Raw genomic sequence first — 12649 nt, forward strand, 5'->3', positions numbered from 1 at the left:
GCCATCAAAAGCAAGAATTACTTACAACATCCTTTAGTTCAAAAAGCGTAGGTAATCCCTTCTTTCTTTGGTTATTTCCTGTCTTCTTCTTGTATCATACATAGACTTCCGTTTTATTTCTTCCTTTTTGTTTCCCTCTTTATGTTTTCCCGCTATTTCCTACATCTATTTTTCGGAAGGGTCTACCCTGTTCCAATGACGAGCAGCATTGGGCTCCGGGGTTGGCTAGTGTGGGTAATATCGACCCGAACGGGTTGGGCAAACCCTTGCCTTTCGCTGGCTCTTCTCTCCCGACGGTTGCCGATAACGCACGAAGATGGCCGAGAGAGCGCCGATGCCCTGCGCTGCACTGCGACGGCTTTAGTCCATCAGTTGCGTTGAACGAATGAACGTTCTAGCTTGGCGGCAAGTCGTTAAGAAAAATTCGCGCGGTTTTTGGGGGCCCCGAATGAGCAGGTTGCACAAGGCAACAGTATCACGTCAAGATTAGCTTCGATTGCTCTGCGACGTGATGCGAATCCGTGGTAACGTCAGCGCCCCCTAGTCAGAACAAGTTAGAACACGTGCGCGAGCTTTCGGTTAGGAGATATCAATGCACGACAGCGCGGTCAAATGTGATATAGTCTGTGTGTGACTTGTGATCAGAGCTTTGGATGTGACATAAGAATAGTGTTAAGAGTGTGTTTTTTTTTTGTCAACCGGCCATGGTGTGAATATTTTTACAGTGAGTGATAATTTAACGTCATTTTTTTGTATACCACTTTGACGCTTTGTAGCCAGATTTGAAGATCGTTGAAAATAAAATTGCGTGGGTGTTACAAACTATCATTAGATCCCTCTACGGGAAACAAGTGCGGCAGGAGAAGGTTTTGTCGGTAAGTAAAATACATATTCCGGATCGTTAACCCTTTACTCCCACTACATATCAAATAATACTAACGTAAAGTAAACACGGAAAATACTTTCATCATATTCTTGTTTTTACTAAGTACCATATAGCTGTTTTCCGTCACTGACACAATTCACAAGGTTTCGGGTTCGATTCACAGTCGATCTGTGCTTAAACATGACTTGAGACGCCAACAAATACCATCTCTGACTATCCGTACCATTGAACAATGCACGTTAATTGTTAGGTGTGGGAAAGTGAATTCGTAATATTATATAGGGCGTGCTGAAAATTATGTGAACTAAATTCACAGTTCATTGCTTCAGTGCAGAATGTGTACTAGGAATGTATTTCTGGCAGTCAGACACGCATGAGGACACAAATGTGTCACCGAGTTGTAGATAGTGCACGCTACGACTCCGGGATTCAGGGTTCGAATCCCTGCGTGGCATTTTTTTCAGTGTCCCTTCATTAATTTCATCATATTATCACTCATCTTCATTTTCAAAAGTTGCAGGAAAGTGAAGTAAAATAAACCAAATCAATCGTACCGATTTGTAGTAGCCAAGGGCGAAGAGCCAGACGATATCTCTGGGCCCTGTTTTCCAGAAAGCCCTTAAGTTTCTAAACTAACTGTGCACATAAGTTGAGTAGAACAAAAACTGAAAACAATTTACCGAGAAAAGTTAACAATGCGCTGACAGTATGGTCGGCTAAGTCTGTCGCCCGCCAACTCTTTTAGTGGGGTTAATAAGTGTGGAGGGAAGCATACAACGAGATAGACATCATCGTAAACTTTGATTTATATATTCAATGTAGAGACCTATATTTCGTGCTTGAATTCCTGGCATATGAGGCGGAGCTGTTAGAAGAGTGCTACGGCCAAGGGGTACCAGGTTATAATCCTGGCCTGTGCGTTATTTGTGGATGTCCCTTCATCGTATCATCACTCATTCTCATCGTCGCGATTAGCCAAAAGTTGAAGTAAAGCGACACTAAGTAACAGAAATAAAAAAGAAATCGTGTTTGAATAATAACGATGGTTTTGATATAACTTTATGAATATCTTCGTTGCGCCACAGCGTGTACATGCCTCGATACCTTAATTAACCCTGAATCTCCTAGATGGCGATGTGATAGCGTCGTCGCCTTGTAATCAAGGGATCCCTGGTTCGATAACTCTTTAATACCCTTGTATAAAGTAGACTTAAAACGAATAATTGCGAACCATTGACGCTAGCCCCACGAACCATTGGCGCTAGCCCCACGAACCATTGACGTGTGGTTAGGTTAGTTTCGGTTAGGTTAGGCAAACATAATTAAAATTTGGTGTCATGGTACTGTCAGGAATATATATATTTCCATGTGAAACAAAAAATTTCGCGAAAATCGACGGTTTCCATTCCGATAACTAACGCCTTATTTTCGCTTATTTTGCAATTTCTAGACGTTTGCGGCAACTTTTAACTTCAGATTCGTGATTAGGAGGCCTCAATTAGTAGTATGCCAAATATGAAGAAAATCGGAGAGTGGCCCTGTCATCTTAAGTCGTTCCGAAGTTAATAAAAAGACACTCACAGAAAACTCGCATGCCCAGGCCAGGATTCGAACCCCTGACCTGTGGTGCCGTAGCGCTCTGTGATAACCACTACACCACGGAGGTCGACTCTTAACGTCAGTATTGAAGATGTGTTTTCCGCAGTAAATAACGTACATATTGGCGCGTGCTTGGGAATTTCAATGTGAACGTGAACATTAATTAAAAGTAGAAATTATGGACCCCTTTATGCAATAATTGTTACATTCTTCAGTAAGAAGAATTAAAGACTAAATAGAAGAAGTAGGAATTCTACTCAAAACAATCGAATGATATCGATCGAGCTGCATTTTGGCAAAAATGCTGCACAGAAGTATTAATTGCAACACTAATATGTAAGGCTAAACGTGTACTGTATGCTGAGAATTATTTTTTAGTACAGTTTGCTTTGCTTACACTACTGCCATCTATGTTTCCGTTTTTAAACTTCTTTATAGGTTAATTGCAGTGTCAGGGATGAATGATAAGCCAATAAAATATTTTATTTGACAGGCATAATAAATTATTTATTGCTTCTTTCGTCAAAATTCGAACCCAGGATCTTTGGCGCCACAACGCTTTAAACCAAGAAGAGAAAAACTCTCTGGTATAGGGAATGCAATCAACTACTTACCATGTAATGCACTGCGTTCTCTAACAAATCTTCGTCATCTTTGGTCAGTACCAAGTGTCTGTATTAGTAAGGGAAAACCGTACACAGCGAAAGTATAAGCGTGATGTTGAACATTGATGAATATTCTGTTCAACCGTTTAGCTGCTATATTGTGTTTCCTGTGTTCGAACCCCATTGTTCATTCATTGTTTTTTCATCTCATTCATGAGATTCATTTTGTATTCATTTGAGCTGAATTAGTACAATTGCAAAGTTCGATTCCTTACATTGAGGACCAATCAGAATGGAGAACGGTGCCCTTGACGCTTTGTACTCTCGTTAGAAGGTAACAAGAAAAGAGCATGTTTTTTTTTATGAATGTTTTATGCTGTTTTTGGCTCGCGGAGATGTGTTACGGTGAAGTGACATACCTCTGTTACCTCAGCCTGTACCATTCTCACGCTAAGACTTAACACAAGTTAATATAGCTCCCGACTCGACAAGCCAAAACAGCATCTACCACTTTATACGTTGTTAGAGTGTTACAGATTTTGTATCTCATAAAACATGTAAATATGCCGATTAAGGACAATTCGTCGGAATTCTCAAGGGAGTACAGTCGGTGAATGCCCCTCTCTCACAAGAACTAAGTGATAGACAAATAGGTGTTCGGGAATTTTATATGATAGGTGACATGGTGGGAAATTGGGGCACCATGCGGCACATTAATAGCATATCATTACAAGCATTTTTGCATATTTTTATTTTTTTATTGGAACTATAACTTTTCGTTTAGTCACCTTCCTAGATACTCCACTGTGTTAGCTATTTCGTTTTAAATTCGTGAATTTCGAGTTGTTCTTGCTTAAATGTAAAGTATTAAAAATATTGGCAGATACTTTCCAAACAATTCTTTCAGGATTCGAATTCGGAACTTGCATAATCAAAGCAAGTTGCGATTAAGACTATCCCCGCCGATTTTATTTGGAATTTAAGTAATCGCAGCATGATTCATTTCCAAGCAAATTGCGAAAGTATGTGACTATAGCTTGTCTTTTTTAAAATAAGATACTCTAACTTGTATTCTTTTCGAAATAAGTGACTATAACGTTTCTTCTTTTCAAAATAAGTGACTATAACGTTTCTTCTTTTCAAAATAAGTGACTATAACGTTTCTTCTTTTCAAAATAAGTGACTATAACGTTTCTTCTTTTCAAAATAAGTGACTATAACGTTCCTTCTTTTCAAAATAAGTGACTATAACGTTTCTTCTTTTCAAAATAAGTGACTATAACGTTTCTTCTTTTCAAAATAAGTGACTATAACGTTTCTTCTTTTCAAAATAAGTGACTACAACTAGATGTGTGATCAAAACAAGTATGTATAGCTCTGTTTCTTTGCAAAATAAGTAACTGAAACAACGTTTCTTTTAAAGTAAGTAACTGTAAAGACGATCCTTATCAAAATAAGTAACTACAACGACCTTTCTTTTTCAAAATAAGTAACTGTAACGACGCTCCATTTCAAAATAACTAACTGTAACGACGCTCATTTTCAAAATATGTAACTGTAACGACATTACTTTTCATTATAAGTAACTTAACTGAGCGGAACTATTTTTGATTCATTAATTGCACAGCGTGGTTTACGAGTGACTTTACTAACGCAGGCAGCATAGAGGCTTCTGTCGAAGTGAGCAAGGTCACACGCCCTTTGTTTACCCAGCACCTGCAAACAACTCTTGCAGCGAACCTTTTTGGTGCAAGAGCAAACCAGATATCTTGTTTCACCTTTCCAACATCGACCCTTGCCGTTCCATACCTTTGGTTAATTACCCCGTGCGGGAACACTGCAAGGTATTCCTTTAATTAACAAACAAGCACACATGCTTTCCTGTGAAGTTTTTATGAGTGCTTTTGCCTGTGGAATACTCGCGCGCGCTAGGAGGAAGAAGCACCGATGCCGCTTTTCAACAGGAAAGGAGCAGAGTTACCTGTGTCACCTTGATTTCCTCATCGACGGTAAAGCTTGAACGATGTTGAAATTCGATAGCTGCGTCGTTGAGGAGGAATGTTTCAGTCATGTTCAATCTTCTTGTTAGAGGTTGTCGTTCTGTAACTTTTTTCCTTGAAGTATCTTTTTTGGGGTAGTCATCGTGATTGCAGTGTTGATACTCAAAAGAAGAGAACGTGAAGAATGTCGCCTGTCAAAGAGTACTTTTAGTTCACAGACTTGCTGTTTGTCTTTTGTTGTGATCAAGGACGCCCGTAGGATTTTTCCTCAGGGGGGGCAGTCACAGAAACTTTTTTTATTATTATAGTTATTATTATTACATTACTATTAACTACTACTTATGTTTTTTTAAATAACATACATTTGTAATTTCCATATTCTGCATATCTATATAGAATTTGCATAACTGTATACTTAACATTAATTCATGTAGGACAAAATGCTGTTTTTATAGTTAGATAAAATACTCTGTAAGCTTAAATGTAACCCTATTTCAAATAATACTAATAATAATAGTTGCTGTAACTTACGGCCTGTAAGTCACAGAAATCAATAGTTTTTGTTATAAAATATCTCTACAATCTCAACACTCGAATTACATCAACTCTTTCCAGAAATCTCGGGGAGGGGGGCTGCGGGCACCCATGGTTGAGATGATATTGTCGAATGAATGGTTAAATGCTTGAGTTTTTGTTGTTTCGAGCATGATGATGGTCAATTTTTTGATTTGGTTTAGTTTATTTTACTTCGCTTCACTGCCACTTTCGGCTAATCGCGAATATGAGGATGGGTGATGATGTGATGAAATTGATGAATGGACACTTACCAAGAACACCCATGCCGAGGTTGGGATTCGATCCCGGAACTTTGCTGTCTTAGCGCTCTGCTGCGGAGGTCGGATGCTTACTAGAAGGGTATATCAGAACTATTTTGGTTTTTGAAAATCCGCCCTCTGGGGCAATTCGCACATTATGGAGAAATGAGATAGATGGCAAACGCTTAGCAACATTGTTAATAGTTAGTTGCCATGGAGCCCTTTACGGGGCAGCAATGTGCTTTTAGTGTTCGTGCGTTTTATAAAAAAAATATTCTTATGTTCTTGTGCGTCGTTTGTGCCGGCATCATTATAAACTGGCAGGAATGAGAGACGTCCCAAGAGCAAATATAATTAAATATTGGGTGAGAAAGTTTTAAAACACTGGAATCACTATGACGAATAAACCGCCGGGACGTCCAATGTCATCAAGATCGAACAGAAACGTTGACCGCGTACACCAGTCTGCTATTCCTCGTGCAATGCTTCGGCGGGTGATCGAAAACTTTAATTCAAGAATAATTGAATGTGAAAACATGAACGGTGACCATTTGTCGAATACTCTTTTCCACAAATAAAAATTTAATGTTTAAGCTTTCTTTTGGTAATAAATTTAACTTCTTACAAAAGATTTAAGTATTTTATTTTAATAGTTTTAAAAGCGAAAATATTACTGAGACACCCCTTACTTAAGCTAAATTCACAGCTGTAGTTGGTACGTGTTTTCAGAACTGATTCCCTTATCTAGTGTGGCATGGTAACAAAAATAGCATATTGATGTGTTTTACTGGATGCATTAATGAATTATTTATTTATTTATTTATTTATTATTATTGAACTCAACAGGTTTACACCAATTTACAGAGTTCATATTGTAACAGTACAATTTCTTATACAATACATAGAATAACAATACTGTAGAGTTTCATAACATATTTCCATCTATTTTTCTAGCTAATGTATTCATAACTGTTTTCTTCAATTGTGAATATGGCATTGTGAACAAATCGACGCTTTTATTATCTTTCTTCATAGCATTTTAGACCGCACTCATTCTCCAAATAGGTAACCTTTTCATGATATTTGTTCGCGCTTTGCTCACATAGAAGGTTTCATGCGTGGGTCGCGTTTTAATGTTCGGAATGTGACTTTGAATTGTGAAAGCCACAGAGGAGATCGAAGTTTGCCGTTAAACATTTTACAAAGTATCATAAGGTCTCGGGCTGTCCTTCTGTGGTCAAGTCTGTCCATATGGAATTGCTATATTAAGTTAGTATATGATTCTAACCTGGGGTATTCGCCTTCCAGTTTGAATTTCATGTATCGCAATAATTTTCACTGTACACGTTCTAAATTTGCTGTATGTTTTTGAACTTCTGTGTTCCATATGACAGAGTCAAATTCGAGTTTTGTACTCACTAGAGAATAATGCAATGTTTTTAGTGTTTGTGTACTTCTGAAGCCCCTGCCCGTGCGAATAACAAATCCAACAAGCTTGTACGTTTCGCTTATTTCGCTTATTACTTTGTCCAGATGATAGGCGAAAATTAATTTAGAATCAAAAAGTATTCCTAGATCTCTTGCCTTTTCCGCTTTCTTAAGGTTAACATTATTTATTTTATACTGATAATCTATAGTAGTCTTTTGCTTGGTGTTTGTAACAGAGAAGCATTTTTTAACATTTAGGGAAAGTTTGTTATACGAACACCACGCACTCAACCTATTTATGTCGCGTTGTAAGGAGGCACAATCGTCTGCACTTGTTATTCTTTTGTAGAACTTTAAATCGTCAGCAAACAAGAGTTTGCGAGAATCAATCAGATGTTCGGGCAAATCATTAATTAACAACAAAAATAGAAGACTTTATAGATTGCATATGAAGCTTTGCATTAGGCAAAGTTCACGTCCATCAAACTCCTCCATTAAAATTGCTGTTTATCTGCATGCGTTGCACTAATATCTATTGGACGTATATGTATCGCAAGCAGCCTTGGGTGAATTTTGCCTGCTTACGTGTGGCCAAATTCAATATTCATTTCGGAGATTGATTGGATTTCCCAGTAGGGAGAAAGGTTCACAAATGGGTCTGTAGATGCATCACCACATCCTATATGCTCTCACCGTTCTGTAATAGCAAACATGCGCCATCGCTTGGGCAAGATCAAATTATGCTTTGAACTGAAAATGCCTTGAAGGCAGTCTCCCTTCCGTTCTCTGTGTGTGTGTGTATAGGGTGTCCCAAAAATTATCATCGGTTTTCAAATGAATGGTTTGGAATTATATAATGAATTCGAATCTAGCGAAAAGACACCGTGACAGCCATTGGCCTACTGTAGGGGGTGGGGGACTGATGGGGCTAAAGCTCCTCCAGAAATTTTTAAATGATAACAGTAAAGAACTCTGTAAAATATAAACCCACCTTAAGAAGACCCGATTACTATATTTGTCTTAGCACAACTTTTAAAACGAACGTAAAAAATGACAATTACGAAATGTTTTATGGTATACCCCCTCCACCTTCTAGAACGCAGGTATGCAATATTCACACCTTTACAATTCCAGAACACTCATAATGAAAATCATGCATATGTTAGTGGTGAGAGAAGATGTTATTTAACGGAAAAGTATCGGGCTTGACACTGTCCCTCAGCAAATCTGATTTACTTTTAACAAAATATATTACAAGAATCAAATGAAAACCTTAAAATTCCAATAAAAATTCTAGATTAGAATATGGCGCGGTAACGCGTCTGACTACCATGCTAAAGGTCCCGGGTTGGATCCTTGCCGGTTCAAATCCGGGAACTTTTCTAAAGATGGAAGCGGCCACGGCGCCCACCTAGCGTCGAATGACCTGGGGGAAACCCTGGGGGGTACAGGCGTGATGCTGATCACATCACCCCTACTCACGACCGTATCAAGAAAGTGTGGGGCGTTATCCCCATACGCCTTCATGGCGTGGTGGTAAGCACAGGGGAGCACTTTACCTTTTTTATTCTAGGGTATACAGTATACTCGTAAAGCTCAAATTTATATAAGGTACCAACAGTTATTTACAAAACGACCTGAAGGCTGCAGCACCAATCAAGTGAGCTTCAAAACACAATTTTTGTTATTTTAAACAGGTCGCCCGCGCCTCCTGTAGGGGAAACTGTCCTAAAATGACATACTTTTTGTAGAACGCCTAAAAATAGGACAACACAACAGGTTAGAAAGCTGATTTTATTGTAACCCATTCTTACATTCCTTAGCTACAATATAAAAATAATTAGAATGATTATATGCTCAAGGATCAACTAATAATAATTGTTTGAAGTGCAAGATGCAATATTTCAAGTACTGAAATAGTACATCTAAAATGACATAGTACCTAAGTGATGGTAAAATGACATAATGTGTAATTTTGATTGAATTGTTGTTTAAAGTCCAGTTTATGCACAGAAAGGCTAATCGGGACTGAACCTACAGGTTAAAGTGGGATCCGAACCAATATGTGCCTCCACCGGGTATCGAACCCGGACCCCTTGATTACAAGGCGACGACGCTCAGTGCTAGGTGGTTATAATTAAAGTGACGGTGTTCAGAGTGGTACAGCACGGGCTGTAATGAGAGTAGCAGTCTGAAACTTCGTAGATATGCTTATGAAGCAATGAGCTCGCGAATTATGAACAAAATAAGTAGTTCCAATTCTCGCCACCAGGGTAAAAAAATGACGCTGTAAGCAGTAAAAACGTGGTATAGTTACAGGAAAAATGCACTATAAATCGCAGAAAACAATACTCTTTGTAAAAAAATATTTCTACAATTTCACCATTCGAATTACATGAACATTACTAAAGGAAAAAGCAAGAAGCGTCACCAACAACAACCAGGGAGCTCACACAATGGTTAGGCAATGTCACCGACTTTGACGTCAGAGTTACGGAAAATTCCACATTTTGACTGCTTACAGCGCCATTTTTTACCCTGGTGGAGAGAATTGGAACTATTTTTTTTTGTTTCCATAATTCGCGAGCGCATTGCTTCATTAGCATATCTACGAAGTTTCAGACTGCTACTCTCATTAAAGCCCGTGCTGTACCACTCTGAACACCGTAACTTTAATTATAACCACCTGGTATAAGATAAATGGTTCCTCATTTTCTCTATTAGGGTAAAATGACATACTGTAAATTTAGACTGATCAGTAATGTGTCGTTTTATCCGACAACATGAAACAAACTTATGAAGTGTTTTTTTTTCTCTCAGACGCCAATAGAACATTCTACGCGATAGTACATTTTCGTTTAAGCCGTTGAACACTATGCACAGAAATCCCTATTGTTAATCCGATAGTGTACAGTTTAAGATGTGCAAATACATTTCCCGTTACTTGCAAGAGAAAATTTCACCACCTACTTTTTCACAAAATCACTTGCCAACAACAGCACATTCGTCGTACACATTGGCCATTTCACAGGTTCCAGTCTTTTTTACATTGTGCATCGGAAGGACTGAATTTCCTTCGCCTGTAAACCTCCACATCCGAGAAACACGCACTATGTCATTTTACCTGAGTATGTCATTTTAGGCCAGTCTCCCTTATACACTTGCACCTTTGAAGAGGAGTGTTTTCTACCCCTCTGTCAGCCTAACACTTACAGTGCCGAGACTTGGTTTCCTGGGGCAATGTTTGGAAATACAGACAAGGGAGGAAAACGTTTACAGCTGGGGTCTGGAAGTTAAAAATATCTTATATGATAGCGGAATGGGTTGGGTATGGGAAGAGGGAGGAAGGGGGGGGGTATCTCAACAGAAAATCAAATCAGAGACAGGTTACTCGACATAGACAGACAAGAAATAATAGCAGACTGCCAAACAAAGACCTCAATCAGGGAACAGCTAAGAGTTAGAGAATGGGGGAAAGCGAAATATATATCCAGGTTGTGGGAAAAAAATGAAAGAGGCGCGCTGGCATGGTTCAGATTAGGGGGATGGAAACAACTAAGAAAGAGAAACTAAGCAGGGGAAACGATATGTCCTTTGTGCGAGGGGGAGGCGGACGAGCATATCCTACTGAACTGCCCTTCTACACGTGACCTAAGGGACAAATGGATGAAAAACATAACAGGGAGGGAGGTGATAGAAGTGGTAGACGACAGAATAAAGATAAAGGAAGCGGGGCAGCAAGTGGGGAAATACCTGGGGGAAGTAAGAGAACGGAGGGGGAAAGCTATTAGAGAAGGCAACGAAATCATGCTCCAGACGAGCCATCTTTATAGTGTAAGTGTATGTAAAGCAAAATGTATGCGTTTTTTGGTGAGAATGCAGGAAAAGAGAAGTGGGGAGAGGAAGAAAGACTGGAAGAAGAACTGCCGAGGGAGGGGAAGAATGTGTATATAAAGGACAAAGTAAGATACAGCTTAAAAGAAAACTAAATGTAACAAAATAGTGTAGAAAATCCAAAAATATGTAGTGCGTACAGCCTATAGCTCGCACAAAAAGAAAATAAATCTAATCTAATCTAACACTTACAGAAATTTCTCGGCAAATGAAAATTCAATATCTCTGTGCATGCTTATCACACCAGCAAGTTTACTACTGGAGGAGAAATTTCGACAACAGCCTCAGTTCCCTGCCAGATGGGTGGAAAAGCCTTCGCAGTGGCTCACAAGTAACTGCACGTGGACCCCAAAGACTTATTCTTCTTGAGGTATACAGGCACTGACTCAAAGCTGAAAATATATGTAGATCAGCAACGTCTGTGTTAAAATGCAGCAAACTTGTGCAACACTTCATACAGAAATCTACTCGATAAGAAACAAAAACAAATGAAGGTTTACATTTGACTCTTCCTTATATATTGCTGTTCTCACAGCTTGTAAACTTACAATTCTTTCTTTTGTAAAAAAGTGCTCGCATATAACGATTTATATTTTGCATTCCAAATCGTCTTCACCTTATAATTAAGGGGTCCGGGTTCGATTTCCGGTGGAGGCTCATAATGGTTCGGATCCCACTTTAAACTGTAGGGCCACTCCCCATTAACCAATTTGTGCATGACATGTATTTTGAAAACTCAATATCAACAATATTGCTACGTAACATGAAATATATCGATGTTGAAGTGTTCAATGTAATAGAAAACTGTTTGTAGGTCATTGTATGCGAGGGGAAACATTTTTTTTCGTTGAAGTGTTCACTGTAACAGGGCGTTGTATGTAAAGAACTAATTTTGTGTTGAAATAATAATAATAATAATAATATTTATTTAAGTGATGAGCACGACTTTACAACCAGGTAAAATTGGTTACACAAAATTACAGAATTGAATACATAATTATAAAATAATACAGTTGATCCTACTATTTTATATGTAACCATAAATTCGAATTGTAGGTTTCAACAACATCAGCTACTAAACCTCTGGCCTTATTTGGACATGTAACAATTGAGATATACCTATGGGAATATCTGGGAATTTTATAAGATATATTATTCAAAAAATATTCACTGTCAATTTCAAAAGTTAAGATATTCTGTACAAACTTTATCTTTTTCATTTTTCTTCTTTCTTCTAAGGTAAACATATTCAACTCTGTTAACCATTCAGAGTAATGTTGGTCATAGTATTTTTTTAAAAAACTTTGTGCATAATAACCTGATAAATAGTTTTTGAACTGATTCAGCTTTTTTAAGGTGTCTGGTGGCTGTCATAAACAATAATTCATTAGCATTTTCAAGAATAGGACGAACTATCGTTTT

The 12649-nt window shown here is 38.3% G+C and overlaps 1 protein-coding gene across 2 annotated transcripts in view; it reads left to right on the forward strand.

Annotated features, from left to right (window-relative positions):
* The first annotated feature begins 385 nt into the window (after positions 1 to 385).
* Positions 386 to 12649, forward strand: part of LOC146003169 (zwei Ig domain protein zig-8-like) — a 614539-nt gene continuing 602275 nt past the window's right edge. For both annotated transcript variants that reach the window (XM_083141354.1, XM_083141355.1), the window contains exon 1: positions 386 to 875. The gene's annotated coding sequence lies outside the window, so the exon portion shown is untranslated. The remainder of the gene's footprint in view (positions 876 to 12649) is intronic.

Source organism: Lepisma saccharinum, chromosome 19 (assembly GCF_977018435.1).
Source record: "Lepisma saccharinum chromosome 19, izLepSacc3.1, whole genome shotgun sequence".
Lineage (NCBI taxonomy): Eukaryota > Metazoa > Arthropoda > Insecta > Zygentoma > Lepismatidae > Lepisma > Lepisma saccharinum.